This window comes from Pelodiscus sinensis, chromosome 5 (genome assembly GCF_052426305.1).
Source record: "Pelodiscus sinensis isolate ZL-2025 chromosome 5, ASM5242630v1, whole genome shotgun sequence".
NCBI classification, from domain to species: domain Eukaryota; kingdom Metazoa; phylum Chordata; order Testudines; family Trionychidae; genus Pelodiscus; species Pelodiscus sinensis.
The window spans coordinates 129,871,698-129,887,800 of NC_143056.1; the positions used below are offsets into that span (position 1 = coordinate 129,871,698).

The 16,103-nt window shown below is 58.6% G+C and overlaps 1 protein-coding gene across 1 annotated transcript in view; it reads left to right on the forward strand.

Annotated features, from left to right (window-relative positions):
- The first annotated feature begins 269 nt into the window (after positions 1 to 269).
- Positions 270 to 16,103, forward strand: part of PLEKHG3 (pleckstrin homology and RhoGEF domain containing G3) — a 43,733-nt gene continuing 27,899 nt past the window's right edge. Inside the window, exon 1 of the mRNA XM_089778886.1 lies at positions 270 to 477. The gene's annotated coding sequence lies outside the window, so the exon portion shown is untranslated. The remainder of the gene's footprint in view (positions 478 to 16,103) is intronic.

The following is a 16,103-nucleotide window of genomic DNA, read 5'->3' on the forward strand; positions in this document are numbered from 1 at the left end:
CTCGTGCATCTTATTTCCTATGTGATTTCTCCTGGCGCAAGAGCCTTCTCCTCTGCAACCCTGGAGCGGCCCCGCCCGCTGCCTCTCCCCAGGGGGATGCCCGGGACAGGAGGCCCTGGCGGTGTCGGGGCCAGGTAGATGTTCCAGGGCAGGCTGGGACAACGGGGCGGCACCCGTCCCCTGCCCCCGCAGCACTGGCCAGGCCCCGGGTGCCCTGCAACCCTTGGCGAGCGGAGAGAGCAGGGTGGCCGGAGGACGCCTGGATTCTAGCTCCTGCCCTGCGTGGTAACCGGGCCCCCCGCCCTGCCTCAGTTTCCCCGCCGCGGGCAGGGCACGGCGGGGCTCTAGCGGCTCCCTGCTTCCCGCCCGGGCTGGGGGCGCGGCTACCGCCCTTGCGCGCTCCTCCCGCGGGCTGGGCGGGTCCGCGCGGCACTTCCTGCGATCCCGCGATCCCCGCCGGCGTGGAACCAGGTCCCGGTGAGTAGCGGGGGCAGGCTGGGCGGGCGCGGGGGTAGGTTGTGGGGGGAATCGACGCCGTGGTGGGGCGCAGGGGCAGGCTGCGGGGGGTCAGTGCCGCGGTGGGGCGCAAGGACAGGCTGCGGGGCGTTGGTGCTGCCGGGGGGTGTCGGTGGGGCGCAGAGAAAGGTTGCAGGAGGTCGGTGCCGCGATGGGGCGCAGGGACAGGCTGCGGGGCGTTGTTGCTGCCGGGGGGGGGGGTCGGTGGGGCGCAGGGACAGGCTGCGGGGCGTTGTTGCTGCCGGGGGGGGGGGGGTCGGTGGGGCGCAGGGACAGGCTGCGGGGCGTTGTTGCTGGCGGGGGGTGGGGGGTCGGTGGGGCGCAGGGACAGGCTGCGGGGCGTTGTTGCTGCCGGGGGTGTCGGTGGGGTGCAGGGACAGGCTGCGGGGCGTTGTTGCTGCCGGGGGTGTCAGTGGGGCGCTGTTGCTGCTGGGGATGTCGGTGGGATGCAGGGAAGGGTTGCAGGGAAAGGTTGCAGGGGGTCGGTGCCGCGATGGGGCGCAGGGACAGGCTGCGGGGCGTTGTTGCTGCCGGGGGTGTCGGTGGGGTGCAGGGACAGGCTGCGGGGCGTTGGTGCTGCCGGGGGTGTCGTTGCTGCCGGGGGTGTCGGTGGGGCGCAGGGACAGGCTGCGGGGCGTTGTTGCTGCCGGGGGTGTTGGTGGGACGCAGGGACAGGCTGCAGGGGGTCGGTGCCCTGGTGGGGAGCAGGGGCAGGCTGCGGGAGGGTGGTACTGCGGTGGGGTGAGGGGCACGGCTGTGCGTGTGGTGGTGAGGCTTTGGGGTACACGGATTTGACCCAGCCACGAGAAGCCCCCTGTGCGGCAAGCGTGTGGGTCTCAGCTGAGCCCAGCCGGGCTGCGTGCCCTGGAAGGGTAGCACGGAGGGGCAGCAGGTGGCCCCGGGTGCAGCAGGATCCTGTCCTGTCCACTGCCTTTTGAGCCAGCGGCTTGGTCACATAACAGCCAGGTGTAGCCTCTCTGGGGCCTAGGGGCAGGTGTTGGGCATGACAAGGCTGCTGCTGCTATCCAGGCCTGCCTGCCTTCTCCCCCCAGGGCTTATAAGAGGCTTTCTCAGCCCACACAGGATTGGCTGGTGTGCACAGGTATTATGTTGTGCTGCCCGGCTGGCAGAGCTAGCTTCCTCCAGCACCCACCGGAGAGCCAGCCCCATCGATATGCTTCCCTTCATCCCCCCACTCAGGTCTCTGAAACACTGCTGCAGAGGTTAGCTCCTACTGCCTGGTGGGGTGACAGAGCCTGGAAAGTTGCCCCTTGAGGGGCTTTTGCCTTGGAGGAGAAGCCCAGGATCCTCCCAGGAAGGGCTCTGGCCCCTTTGTCCTAGCCTGGCCCCATGGATAATGCAGAGGGACTGGGCAGCTGCTGCCCTGTGAGCTAAGGGTGGAGAGAATGTGTATGGTGGGGGGGAGGGGGGAGTTTGGGGCTGTTGACTATAGTGGGGCTGCAGAGTGTCTGCCCCCTGCTGCTCAGGAATGTAGTCATGCCAGGAGAGTGGAACCAGCCCCCCTCTCCACCCCCCCCCCCCATGTGACATGCGGTGGGATTCTGGGAAACCCGGAGGCTGAATTTCAGAAACACACCGGACCTAGGAATGCGTCTCTCTGTATCCTGCTGAGCCTCCCGTCCCTGGGTCACCTGGCACTGGCCCGGGTCCAGCCCACGTGTTGGCTGGCAGCTCCTGGCCGCTGCGGTGCTGCTGGGCAGCGGGGTCTGAGGTGCTGGCATTCAGTGGCCCGTCGCTGCCCGTGGGTTCTGGAAGGGGGTGGGCTAGGCCAGGCTGTGTGAAGAGAGACCCTGCTCCCTTTCCCTACAGGAGACCCGTGGGGGGTCTGACACCAGAGGAGGACTCAGCCAGCTCTTAGTTTGACAGGGAAACCCCCCAGGCCTGTGTGGTGCTGCTAGCTGGCCCCATGCCCGGCCTGAGGGCTAGGCCCTTGCTCTAGGAGGGACCTAGGGCAGCCTGGGTGCATGGCACGCTGCTGAGGCAGCAGTGGAGTGATTGACCCACACTAGTTCCTCAGCTGCTGGGCTGTGGGTTCTGGGCCTTGAGGGGTTGAAATGGTCGGGGCTCGGCTACCAGTGCTGTGTTTCCAGGAGAGGGTGTAGGGCTTGTCCTGGGGGACTGAGCAACGTCTGTCTGTCCCTGACTCTCCTGGCACAGGCTGGCTCGGGCCGTGCTGGCCAGGCACCTGTCAGCATTTCCGTAAGACTGGGAAGTGGGGCGGACTGCTCCCCCTATCAGCTCCGCTTGCATATTCCGCTCGCTTCCTGCTTTTGGGGGCTGAAGTCACTGCCCCTGACTTTGCCCCGTGGGCCCCACAGAGCAGCGGGGGCTGTAGGAGAGGCAGTGAGACAGGACGGCCCGTCCCGGCGTGGTCTCTGGCGGCAGAGCTTGGGCAGAGCAGGGTCGCGGAGCCGTCGCTGCAGCTGGTGTTCCCAGAAGGGTTCTGGGTGCACTGTGGGGCCAGCTCTGCAGATGGGTTTGGCGCCCGGGCTCTCGGTCTGCCTGGGAACCTGGCCCTCAGCGTGCCAGCAGGTGCTGCCAGCACAGGGCCAGGGTGTGAATCGGTGTGTGGCTGCGTCTGGCCCAGCCTCGTTGGTGGAGCGGATGCGTGCGGGGCCAGCAGGACTTTCCGAACTCTGGAGTACGCACTGGTGGCTAGGAAAACTCTGCGATTGTGCTTGTGGAGGGAGCCCATTGGACCTAGCGTCGCTGGAAGCGGCTGCCCCTTGCAGAGTAGAGCCGGCTGGGCATAGCGGTGGTGTAGACGGGGCCCCTGCCCTGGCTCAGGCCTGCCCTCCGTGCAGGGCCCTCGGAGCAGTGGAGGAATGGAAAGCTTTCCCTTACATGGCTTCCCCTTTCTGCGTTTCCTTCCCCTAGTGCTGGGCGTGGGCCTGGAATCCACCACCCAGCTCTCCTGCTGCTCCTCCACTCGTGGGCTGGGAGCTGGCAGGGACTGGGGAGTTGCAGCTGTGGGGATGTCTTCCCCCTCTGGTCCCAGACCCCTGCTCCCCGGCTGGGCCAGTGGAGCCAGCTGCTTTCTCGAATGCTCCCCCCCCCCCCCAGCCCATGGGAAAGCACCTTGGGCCAGCCCTGCCTTGCTCAGAGTTTCCTGTGCAGGAATGTGTAATGGGCCGTCCTGAGAGGCTCCTTCCTGCAGGCCAGAAAGCTGAGGGCTGGGCCCATCCCAGCTTGGCTCTGCTCCCCGCCTGCCCTGGGCTCCCTTCTCCTCCCCACGCCCCAGTCTGGCTGCTCCCGAGTGTTGGTGCCTGCGCCCCTGGCGTGGGAATGGAGCCCAGGGCAGATTCTGCCACCTCTAGTTGTCCCCGCAGCGCCCTCCTCCCCCCCCCTCGGTTGTGCTGCCGTGCTGGGGAAATCCCACCCCTGGCGAAGGCCAGACTGGGACCTGGCTCTGCAGTCGCTGGGGCTCTCTGGCCCCCCGGTGCACGGCGCTTGGGCACATCGTCCCATTCCCCAGCTGCGGCCTCGCCCCGCCTGAGCGCAGCCCCCGGCCAGCTCGCAGCTGGGAGACGCGCACCCAGGGCCCCAGCTGCCGGAGCCAGCCCCTCGCCAAGACAACCGGCTCCCCGTGAGCTCATCCTGCGCCTGCCATTGCATGGAGATCCCAGCTGTGCCCTGTGCGGGAGCGGCCCCCCCCGCTCACCGCAGCGCCAGTCACTGGGGGTTAACCCACTGCCCCCCCCCGGCCTTAACACCTCTCCCTCCTTAGCCAAGCTGGCTTGCTGCCCTGTGCTGAATGGCCCATGACCCAGCCATGCTGGGGTGTCTCCCAGCTCAGCACATCCCTGGCTGCCAGGTGCTGGTGTTCAGTTGTTCAGGCAGTCGGGGCCCTGGTGCCAGTGGCAGTCCGGCCTGGCCAGCCCCTGGTAGGGTTTATTTATTAGATGCTTGTGTTGGCAGCCGCAGGGCCTCCTAGAGAGGGCTCCAAGCTGGGTTCTGCTCCTGACTGCTCCTGGTCTGTACGGTGACCTTGGCCAACCATTTCCCCTCCTGCCCTCTGTTTGTTCACTGCAGGGACTGTCTGCATGTGTCCCAGCAACGCTCTGCTCAACAGGGCCCTGATCGCAGCTAGGGCAGGGCCTGTCTCACTGTGTCTAGGCAGCGCCCGGCCCCACGGAGCCCTGATCTCAGCCAGGACAGGGCCTGTCTCACTGTGTCTAGGCAGCGCCCGGCCCCACGGAGCCCTGATCTCAGCCAGGACAGGGCCTGTCTCACTGTGTCTAGGCAGCGCCCAGCCCCACGGAGCCCTGATCCCAGCTGGGGCAGGGCCTGTCTCACTGTGTCTGGGCAGTGCCCGGCCCCACGGAGCCCTGATCCCAGCTGGGGCAGGGCCTGTCTCACTGTGTCTGGGCAGCGCCTGGCCCCACGGAGCCCTGATTCCAGTTGGGGCAGGGCCTGTCTCACTGTGTCTGGGCAGCGCCCAGCCCCACGGAGCCCTGATCCCAGCTGGGGCAGGGCCTGTCTCACTGTGTCTGGGCAGCACCCACCGGCTCTGATCTCAGTGGAGGTTTCTAGGCATTAACACACGCGACTGTTACTGATTCTGACTGTAAGATTATTGGTTGAAGTCTCACGGGGCTGTGAGGAGTCGGGATCCCAGTTCAAGGATGAAAAGGAGGCCCCTGGCGTCCCCGTTAGCACCCAGGTGATAGAAGACGGAGCCATGTGCTGTGACATGTTGCTGAGCTTTCGGCAGGGTGCTGCAGGCTGGGGCGCGGAGCCAGGTATCGTGGGAGGGACAATAGCTGCCTTTAACTTGGCTCAGCTCAAAGGGTAGCGTGTTGGTGAGGCTGTAAAATATCGGCGTGTCCCTTTAAGTCCTTCAGCAGGTGCCAGGTTTCTATGGAATGTTTTCCCATGGTGCGTGCCGGAAGTGGGAGAGGCCAGGCTGAGGGCTCTGACGTTGGTGCTGCCGGGTGACGGGCTGCAGGCCCAGGCCTGGCTTCCCTCTTGCACCCCTGGTTCACGCTGCCTTGCTGTGCTGGGTCTGGTACTGTGCCTTGGTTTCCCTCCTGCAGGCCCTGGGCTTCCAGCTCCAGCCACAGGCTCATGGGCGCGGCGGTCTCGCCGGGTGTAGGTCTGTCGCCGGTGCAGAGGGATGCTGTGCCCTGCAGCTGAGGCCTGGACCTCAGCCTGGTCTCGGAGGCTGCCCCATGTTCTGGGCTGCTCCTGGGGTGAATGCACAGCTAGGGTTAATGAGAGCCCTGGAGCCAGCTGTGATCGGAGAGCCAAAACAAGCAGCAGGGCACCGTTGAGGAGGGCTGGGCTCTGGAGGAGTCTGGGGAGCAGAATAGCTGACTCCCGCTGCCCAGCCTCCAGCAATGGGGTCAGCTCTGCCCTTGCAGGGGGACCTGGCAGCGATGGGCCCACAAGGCTGCCCCCAGAGTAACAAAAGGAAAGATGGTTTAATAAGTGATGAGCTTTTCTGGGCCAGGCCCACTTCCTCAGATCATATTCTGGAAGAGAATTGGCACGACCATATACTGTAGACCAAAGGAATACAATGAAAAAAGTGAACACATTATTCAACTGACAAATCAGATTTAGTACAGAAGGTGGGCTAAGGGGAAGGGAAGAAGGGAATAGCTCTTTGAGTCAATGACTGGCCAATCGGGGTGATAAGTGGGAAGCTATCTTTGTAATGGTTAAGGTAATTAGTATCTTTGTTAAGGCCCATTTGTAAAGTGTCAAATTTAAGAATGAAAGAAAGTTCTGAAGTTTCCCTCTATAATCTGGTGTTAAAGTCTCTTTGAAGTAAAATGCATGTAGTAAGGTCGTTAAGACTATGTCCAGGTAGGCTGAAATGAAAAGCAACTGGTTTTTCTGATGTCTGATTTGTGGGCATTAATTCTTTGGCGAAGTGTCTGAGAAGTCTGTCCAATATACATAGCAGAAGGACACCGTTGGCACATGATGGCATAAATTGTATTTCTAGATGAACAGGAATATGTGTTCTTGATCATGTAACTGACATGGTTCGGTCCAGTGATGGTGTCACCAGAGTAAATATGTGGACAAAGTTGGCAACGGGGTTTGTTGCAAGGGAAAGTTCCAGGGTTGGTATCAATGTGGTATGTCCTGTGGTTGTTGGTAAGAATCTTCCTGAGGTTAGGTGGTTGTCTATAGGAGACTATGGGGCTGTCCCCCAGAGCCTCTCGGAGTTTAGTATCCTGTTCCAGTTTAGGTTGTAGGTTATTGATAATGCGTTGGAGGGGTTTAAGTTGGGGGCTATAGGTGATGACGAGTGGTGTTCTATTGTTGGTTTTCTTGGGCCTATCTTGAAGTAGACGGTTTCTGGGTATTCGTCTGGCTCTTTCAATTTTTTTTTTTATTTCCCCCAGTGGGTAATAGAGATTTACAAATGTTTAGTAGAGATCTTGAAGTTTCTGGTCTCTGTCAGTGGGATTAGAGCAGATGCGCTTGACTATAGATGATGGATTGTATGGTGTGTCCTGGATGGAAGCTGGAGGCATGTAGGTAAGTGTAGCAGTCAGTGGGTTTTCCGTAGAGAGTGGTATTTAATTTTCCGTTAGTGATTTGTACTGTGGTGTCCAGGAAGTGCATCTCTCGTGTTGAATGGTCCAGGCTGAGATTGCTGGTGGGGTGTAGGTTTGTTAGTCTCTCTGGAATGCGTCCAGTGTGTCTTGGCCATGGGTCCAGCTCATACATCAATGTGGCGTAAGTAAAGGAGGCGTAAAAGGGAGACTGGCGTCTTGCTGTAGAGCGCTGGAAGAGCCTTCTTTCTACCTCGGGGCTTCCCAACTGCCTCACCATGGCCTGGCCCCTGTGGCGAGGGAAGGACTCACTCCAGCATGCAGGGCCGAGGCACCGGGCAGGTGAAGGGACTTGCCCCAGGCTGGTGATGTGGCTGGGAATTAAACCCATGAATCCTGCATGCCTGCCTGCTACTTCCCTGCTTAATAGTCCCCCCTGGGCTGGCGGGGCGGCTTCTGCCCCCAGCCCCGTGGTGCCAACCTGAAGGAGACACGTGCGCAGACGGACATCTGTGTTTACTGAAAGTACGGAAGGGGCCAGGTCTTGCTCCATCTGCGCACTGGTGGATTCTGCCACACACAGCCTGGGGAGCGCTGCTAGCAGGCTCCCAAAGTATCGAAAGGGCTATTGCCTGATTCCTCTTCACTGCCGCCGGTCTGGGAGCGCGAGGTCGCGAAATCTCCTTCCATGGGCAAGCTACTGCTAGACAGGTGAGGGCAGCGTTAAGTGATGCCTAAATACTGCAGAACCATAGTTTCCATGTGTCACATGGCGGGGGGGAGGGGGTGGCCCTCACTGTCCCCTCCCCATTTCTGGCTCCAGGTCCTCCAGTTAATGTAAATGTTGAGGCTCTGTTGTCATCGGGAACAGGTGGCGCAGGAGATGGTTCAAAAGCTCTTTCTCCCAGGGACACGTGGAAGCAAACCTAGAACAATTCCATAGCTCGACGGCCAAGAGAATGCCTAATGATCGGTGTTGTTTTTAATCGTTCTGGAACTCCGAGGTACATAAAACGTTGGTCCGTCTAGGAGAGTTGGGCTTCATGTCAAAGCCTAGCACTGGAAGGGACCTAGAGAGGTCATCTAGTCCAGTCCCCTGCTCTCCTGGAAGGACTAAACAGAGACCAGTAGGGAAGCCAAGCCCTCCTCATGGTGGTCTCCTTTCAGGGCACTCCTCTCTGCACGAGGCAGGCTGCCAGCCAAACCTTTGCCGGGCAGTGAGCAGCTGGTCTTTGCACCCCCATGTTTGATTGGCAGAAGGGTTGATTTGGCAGCACACACAACTGGCGTGATCAGTCCATCTGGGCCTGAGAGTGGAGGGTCGTTTTGGACTTGCTGTTCCATTGCTTGATGATCTGACCTCTTGATAGGGGGTATAAATACATCTTGGTCAATCTCCACCGATTGCTTTGCAAGTGCCATAATGTTGATCTCTAAATGGTAAACTTGGCTTACAAACCCCTCCTGTGCATTTATGGCCTTCTTGGTATTTCTCAGCCATTCTGAGCTCTTCTAGAGTCTTTGGAGGTTGCATCAAATGCCACCCAGTAAGAAAATTTGGTCTATCTGGGCAGCCTTCCAGCAGCGTCACCTCTTGAACAGGCATGAGGACCTGGCAGTGGGTGATATTTCATGGTCCAGTGATTCTGTTCCCCAGCAGCAGACACGAAACCAGCATCTCACAGAAGTCTTGGGTGGCATCTTACCGACAGCACAAGTACGTCCTGGTCTTTGCAGCTGAGAAGTCTCGCTCTGTGCGGCATGGGTGGCAGGCAAGGTAAATTGAGTGTCCGCCCTCTTGTGAACACTACAGAGAAATTCCACTGAGCCGGGTAGGGCAGCATCTTTACTGCACCATGCAATGGCAAAATTCTTCCAGCAGGTCTTTGACTGCTAGTGTGATTTCCTGGCAAGGTGTGCAGTTACTTCATCCTTTGTGCAAGTATGACACAGAGATTTCTGCCTTTTGATATTGGAGTTTGTGGTGTCATTGACGTTCGTATCGGATAGGTGCAGTAAAGGGAGTTTCTTCTTTCTGCTTACACTTCTGATTGATTCTTCTGTATGTGTATCAAACATAGGGTGGACTTTGTCATTTTGCCCTGTAGCCTCCCAGTGCAGTGTACCTCAGCTATGCCATCTGGGATTGCCACGCTGGAAGTCCTTTAATGGCATAAGAGAGCCCTTGCATTGTCAATCAGTGCTGGCTTAGGAAGATCAGGCAAGATGTGCCTGAGTTTGCTTTTTGCCGTGTGTGTGTGTGTGTGTGTGTGTGTGTGTGCGTGTGTGTGTGTGTGTGTGTGTTCCGTCGCATTCAAACCTTGATCGTGGTACCCTGGAGAACTCCTGCTTTCCAAAGTCTCGTGTAGACAAGCATCCTGCTGAGATCTGGACGTGACCAGGAGTCAGACAGACAGCGGTTAGCTCTTTAATATCTCCTGCTACCTTCACCCTGACTTCCTTTTTTTGCGTTCCCACACAGCTTTAGGCTGTTCTTGAGTGGAGCTCAGGGACTGACAGAGCCTTGGTTAATTCTGTGGGTTTTGAAAGCGTCGTAGAAGTTCTGGCCCGAAGTATCCACTCTGACATGTTCAGCTTCCCCTTTGCTGAAGACCGCTTTCGCCGGGCTAGTAATTCACGCCAGTCCGTCAGACACAAATGGATGGCCAGTGTGTGTAAGATAAAATTGCCCCTCCTTGACATCTAATCATATAGCTGGGGTTTGGTTATATGTGGGGAAATTATGGCAGTCATGCTTCCTGTTTTGTTTCAAATTTGATGAAGTTCAAAGGCTTCACCACCTCCCTAAGTAACTCATCCCAGCGCTTCCCCACCCTCCTAGGGAAATAATTTCCCCTAATATCTAACCTAGACCTCCCCCACTGTAACTTGAGCCCATTGCTCCTTGTTCTGCCATCCGTCACCACCGAGAACAGCCTCTCTCCATCTTCTCTGGAACCTCCCTTCAAGTTGTTAGAAGCTGCTATCAAATCCCCCCTCACTCTTCTGTGGACTAGTGTTTCCCAATTTTATTTGGCCACAGAACCCCTAGGATTGCCTTAAAAAAAAAAAAAAAAAAAAAAAGGCCCTGCCGCTGTGATTCCCACTGTCTCTTTAAGAGGGGGCGGGGGCTCTTTGCAGAACCCTGGAGCATCAATTGGGAAACTCTGCTGTAGACTAAACAAGCCCAAATCCCTCAGCCTCTCCTCATAAGTCACATGCTCCAGCCCCCTAATCATTTTGGTTGTCCTCCGCTGGACCCTCTCCAATGTGTCCACATCCTTTTTGTAGTGGGGGGCCCAGAACTGGTCACAATACGCCAGATGTGGCCTCACCAGAGCCGAATAAAGGGGAATAATCACATCTCTGGATCTGCTGGCAATGCTCCTCTTAATGCAACCTAGTATGCCATTAGCCTTCTTGGCTTCAAGGGCACACTGGTGACTCCTAGCCAGCTTCTCATCCCTGTTATCCCCAGATCCTTTCCTGCTGGACTGCAGCTTAGCCAGTCGGTCCCCAGATTCTATTTCCATTGCACTGATTTCATATTTCAAAGGCTTCATCTGAACCAAGCACCCAGAGAGGATCTGGTGACTTTTTGACAGTCCAGTTTCCCTTGTTGGAATGTCTCCCCTACATCAGGGTTGGACTCTTCTGTACCTCTTATCTCAGCAAGGACCCAGGCAGAATAGTTGGCTACCTCTAAAGTAAAAAAGCGCATCATAAAGTCTTCTGCTGCTCCAAGGCGCACATAGCAATTAGCAGGTCTGGGAGGTCGAATAAAGAGCAGCAAAGACTCAGACGTCTTTGTGTGCCTCGGTGCCATCCCGAAAGTTGGCTGTCTCCCCGATTCGGCCGCCTCCTTCCGTTCTGTGCTGTTGCAGCTCTCCCCCTAGTATGTGAACACTTGTTGAGAACGGGACACACACGCTGCATGTGAAACTGGTTTGGCAGGTGGGTGTACCCTTTTGAGGAATGACTTCAAACACCTCAGCTTGCTTTCCAGAGAAGACTTCCAGGTAGCATTTTGGAAGGGCAGAGAGTGATTGGGTGCGTGTTTCTGGAATACACAGCTTTGTCCCTGCAAGAATTTGGTTCCCGGTACTGTCATTGTGCAGAATCCCCCAGAGTTTAGAATGATCAGTGCCCTCGACAAAGGAGCCGACTTTGTGTTGCTGTGATGAACATGTGCAGTTCACTCGGACACAGAATCGACTGTTGATGAAGATCAATGGGCGCTTTATTAACTATCGGACAGGCCTGCAAAGGCCTATGTTTAGGGTCGCCCCACGTTTTGGTTCAGTTCCACAGATGTGTGTGTTCATGTGTTCCAGCTACATAGGAAACGTGCCCTTCCTGTGGCTTGTGAGGTGCCCCTGAGACGTGTGTTTAACCAGGTCCCTCCGAGGAGAAATTCTCCATAGGTTCAGGGATTAGTTGGTGCCCTTTGTCTCCCTCTTGGTAACTAAGAGCGACCAACACCAAAGTGAAGGCAGGATTTTGTATGACGTTGCTTTGGGATTGTAATGAATTGCATGTTAATTAGCAATGCATGCTCTGGAGCTGTGGGCATGCTGTTGTGGACAGAGTCCAGTGATTTCTGCCTGATGCTGGTGTCTTACTCCAGTGGTGGGCGACCTGTGGCCCGTGGGGCTCGCCAGGTGGCCTGCGGGACATTTTGTTTCCTGTTGTCCATGTGCGGGGTTCCTGGATTGCCCTGGTTTGCCTCTGTCAGTTTTTTTCCTACCGGTATTACTAAAGTGACACGCACATGAGTGACAGCAGTGCTACTTGGGGCTCCCCTTAATGTTAAGCATATCGACCCGGCTCCTGTTCCGAGCACTGACGGATCTCCCAGGACCGTCGGTTGCAGGCCGACACCTCGGTGAAGACGGCAAGTTTGACCTCCCAGTGCTAAAGTGTCACTAAACGTACCTTGGTTACAGAGCGACGTAATTGTTCTAGGCTGGTCTGATTTCGTATCGCAGGGCTTGTGGGAGAATGTGCTCTCCAGCAGTTCATCATACCACCTGTTTCCGAGAACACTGTCCTCAACGTTTCCGTCAGCGGGGTGACCTGGAGTTGCAGGAAGGGATGAGTCCCTCTCCTCCCCTCCCCCCCCACCCATTGAAATGATGGTTCTGCAGAGGGGTTTTTAAGAATCAGATGTCCATGGAATTGTGCACACCCCCGGGGGGGTGTGTGTGTGGGGGGGGGGGGGGAATGGAGAGCACTGTGGTTGAACTGTCCAGCATCTGGTCTTGGTTCTGTCAGGGGCCTGGGCCGGGGGGGAGATGCCATGCAATGGGGCAGGGAGGATCTGTGTGGTGCATGCCCCTGGCTCCCTGTTTTGGAGAGGGAGGCCAGTTTGAGAGTCTGCTTCTGCAGCCCCCAGCTGGGCTGTGTTTTGAAGTGGTGCCTCCTGGGTGTCAAGTTAGATCTGATCTGGTGGCTGAGGAGGCTGCAGGGAGAAATCTGCAGGCTCTGGCCTGCCGGGTGCTTGCTGGGGGGGGTGGGGGTTAGGGTAAGAGGATAAAGGCTCCGGCTGCCCCACTCACAGGGAGGGGTGCTCAGGGATGGCTGCCCGAGAGCAGGAGAGGCATGGCTCCTTCCGTGGCAGCGTCCCCCCAGCAGTACCATAATCCCAAGCCCTCCCGCTGAGCAGATTAGCGCATCTCGGAAGGACAGCAGGGGCGGGACGTTGTGGGTGGCACTTAGAGGTGAGCTGCAAAGACTGCTAAAGCAGAGGCCTCCCCCCCCCCAGGGAATAGCCCAGCCCCACTGTGCTGGGGCAGCGCCCGTGATAATCCCTCATGCTTTTCAGCCATTGATGTCAATGCACTTCAGTGTCTTTATCCCCGTTTTACAGATGGGGAAACTGAGAGGGGCAGGGACTTCCCAAGGGCGGCCAGGGGACTTCCGAGGCCCAGTTCTAGCCGCAGGGAGATGCTCTGAATTCCAGCCCCCCCCCTTCTCCTCCCCCCGCCGGCCCTGGCTTCCTTTGGAGAGACCTAGTGTCTGAAAGTGGCAGGAGGATTTTTCTTAAGACGCAGGCTTGGATCCCAAGGGAGGGAGCGGGGGCTGAATGCAGGTTCTGACGTGCGACCTCTCCACCGACCTCCCACCTGGGGGGGGGTCCAACCTGCTCCCCCACACCCCTGCGTTTGGTTCAGCCGGGTGCAGGGGCAGCGTCAGGCTGGGAGTGGTGCCCGGGGCCAGCCGGTTTGGGCTCTGTCCCAGGGGGACGTGGAATTTAGCAGGCTGCTGGCACAGGAGTGCGGAGGATCGCAGTGGGGGAGGAAGGGTCAGGGGAGGGTGAGCTGCAGAAGTAGCATCCACAAAAGCGGGCTGAAGTGCCCTGCTCCTGAGCCAGCCCTGCCCCGCGTTGGCTGCTCTCTGCAGCGTGCCCCTCGCTAGCGCCTCTCGGGCGGCCTCCAGCCTACGTCCCTTGCCAGGCTGTGGGGAGAGCGCTGGGTCGTCATGGCACCGAAGCACCCCGCACCGCCTGCCTGCTCAGAGCCGTGGGGCATGTGAGCCAGCTCCCCCCGCCCTGCTGCCGCCTCTGGGGCAGGGGGACCAGGCCACGTAGCCCGGGTCTGAGCCAAGGGCCCTGCCACGCCTGCCTTGGCTGGGAACCGTGGGACCACCCCAGGCCGCAGCCAGCGCCTCCTAGAGAGGGACCCTCAGGGCTGTGGCCCGTGGCTGTACGCACCCTGCGGTGAGAGCTCTCCAGACTATCTGATGCCAACTGGCAGCCATAAGCATCCCCCTGCTGTCGGAGACTCTGCCAGACACACACGCTCTGGATCGTGCTCCACATGGCGATGGGCTGGCACCGGGAGAGGTGGTGCTGATTGGTCCGGGCCCAGCCTGGCACTTCCTGTGTTCCCAGCTGTCTCCATTTGGGACCCCATGAATGGACCTGAGTTTGGGAGGGGAGGGGTGTCCCGCAGAGCCTGGGAATGGGGCCCGGGAGATCCCTGGGCCCCTGCTGCGCCTATCAGCGAGCAATGCTGGGAATGTGACGGGCCAGCAGAACTGACTTCTGAATCACTTTTATCAGCCTCTGCTCCAGGAGGCGGTTTGCTGCTCTTTAGCTTGAAAGCCGCCTCCTAGCCGCTCCCCCTGCTGTGTTAACCGCTTCCCTGCCGCATGGCACCTCTGGGCTGGGACCCCCGCACACGGGGCGGGCTGCAACGCAAGGTCAGGGTAGAATGTGGCATGGAGGGGGACCTGCCAGTGTGGGGCAGGTATTGTCCATAAGGGCTGTTCTTCCTCCTGGACCAGTAGTGTAGCCTCATGGGAGGCAGCAGGATGGAATGAATGGGTGGGAAGCCAGAGACATTGGGCAAGTCTATTGGTCTCTCCATCTCCCTCTAGTTTTTTTCCATCCACGCGCAGATTTTTTTTCATGCATGTGTGGAGTAACTTTTATGTGCACCGAGACATGTGCCAATGTGCACCACCAATAGAAACACAAAGCCTAGCTGTGGGTGCTCTCCTGATTAGGTGGGTGACATTTAAATTTCTCCTGAGCGGCTGCACAAGCTCACAGCTTACAGAGAGCACTGTCCCTGTGCCTCAGTTTCCCCTCCTGCCCCTTTCTATTTAGCTCTTCCCCTAGCTCTAGGGTGAGGTTCTCTGCTGCAGGTGAAATGTAAATAGGGGCATTAAAGATCCCACATCCCTTCTCTTGAGCACAGGGCTTGAGTGAGTTACGTTCCACCAGCCTGAGGGCTGAGCCCTGGGTGTCGGGTTCATGCAGTTTGCCTTTGCTCCTGATAAGCAAGCAGTTGCTATGGCTAGAGGCGCTAAATACGTTTTCCCTGCTATTCCCAGTGGAACATCCTCTGCTCCTTTACCAAAGTGTTGCTCTGTGTTCAGCAGCTGCCACGTTTCACCCCAGAAGTGGCTGCATGTCAGCAACAGAGACTGTGCTCCCCGAGTGCAGCATGTCTAGCCGGTGGCTCTATTTGCAAAGCACTCTGGGATGATAGAGCCGTGCCCCCGGGGCCACGTTCATATTACAGGCTGCATCCCCGCGGGTCCGGCTTGCTACAGCAGTACTTGCAGTTGCCTCGCTGGCGTGAGAGCGGCCGTGCCGTGCCGGAACAATGGGGCTGCTGCGTCTGCAGTAATATTCGTGTGGGTTGCTGGGTCCTCAGGGGTTGTCTGTGACTCTCTGCGCTGCAGGAAGCTGAGATGCTGTAGGCAGGGGGTTGTGGGAGGAGTTGTCTGCCCTTTCCGAGCAGGTGGGGCGCAATGGTGCGATGGCTTTGGAGGACTGGCCTGCCTTTGCGTTGCGCTCTTGAGCGATGCCTTGTTCCTGGAGGGGCCGGCCTGCTGGAGGTACCAGCCCCGAGCCCTGGAAGGAAGGGGCTTAGGGTGTGGACAGGACTCGAATTAGGAGCAGCACTCATGTAAACGTTGTGGGGACGAGAACCTCCAGGTGGATCTTCTCAGAGCTGCGTCCATGAGGAGCAATACTCAGGGGGTGCGCAGACGCACCCAGGACCCTGGGACGTGCCGTCCTCGGCGGTGCTGGTTTCATCCCAGGGACGTGGATCGGTATTTCCCGATTTCCTGCTCGTGTCCCCCAATCCTGTAATCTCTCCAGCCCACCCCGCCGTCCAGCTCTCTCCTCCCATGTCTGTGTGGTGGTTCTGATTTGGGGTCCCGCCGGCAGGGGCGAGTCGGGCTGAGCTATGGCCCCGGAGCAGGAGGTGGTGTCCTGGCTTAGGCGGTGCCAGGCACGGCTACGCCCGTTGCAGGTGAGTCCGTCCAAGCGCCCGCACTGACGGTTCCCGGGCGGCGTGTCTGTGGTGGGCGGAACGTTCCGGCACTGCGGGATGGTGGCTAAGGTGGACGCTTGGCTGCTCCTGTCTGTCCAGCCCAGGGCTGGGTGCTGCTCCCTGCCCCCTGTAGTTGGCACTGGCCTGGCGGGCAGAGCCCAGGGAAGCTCAGGTTGTGTGCTGGGGGCTCCTGCTGCTGTCCAGGGCCGAGTCGGGGTTGGTCCCTCGCAGGAATCCCTGTGGCGATGCAGTCAACTTGGCA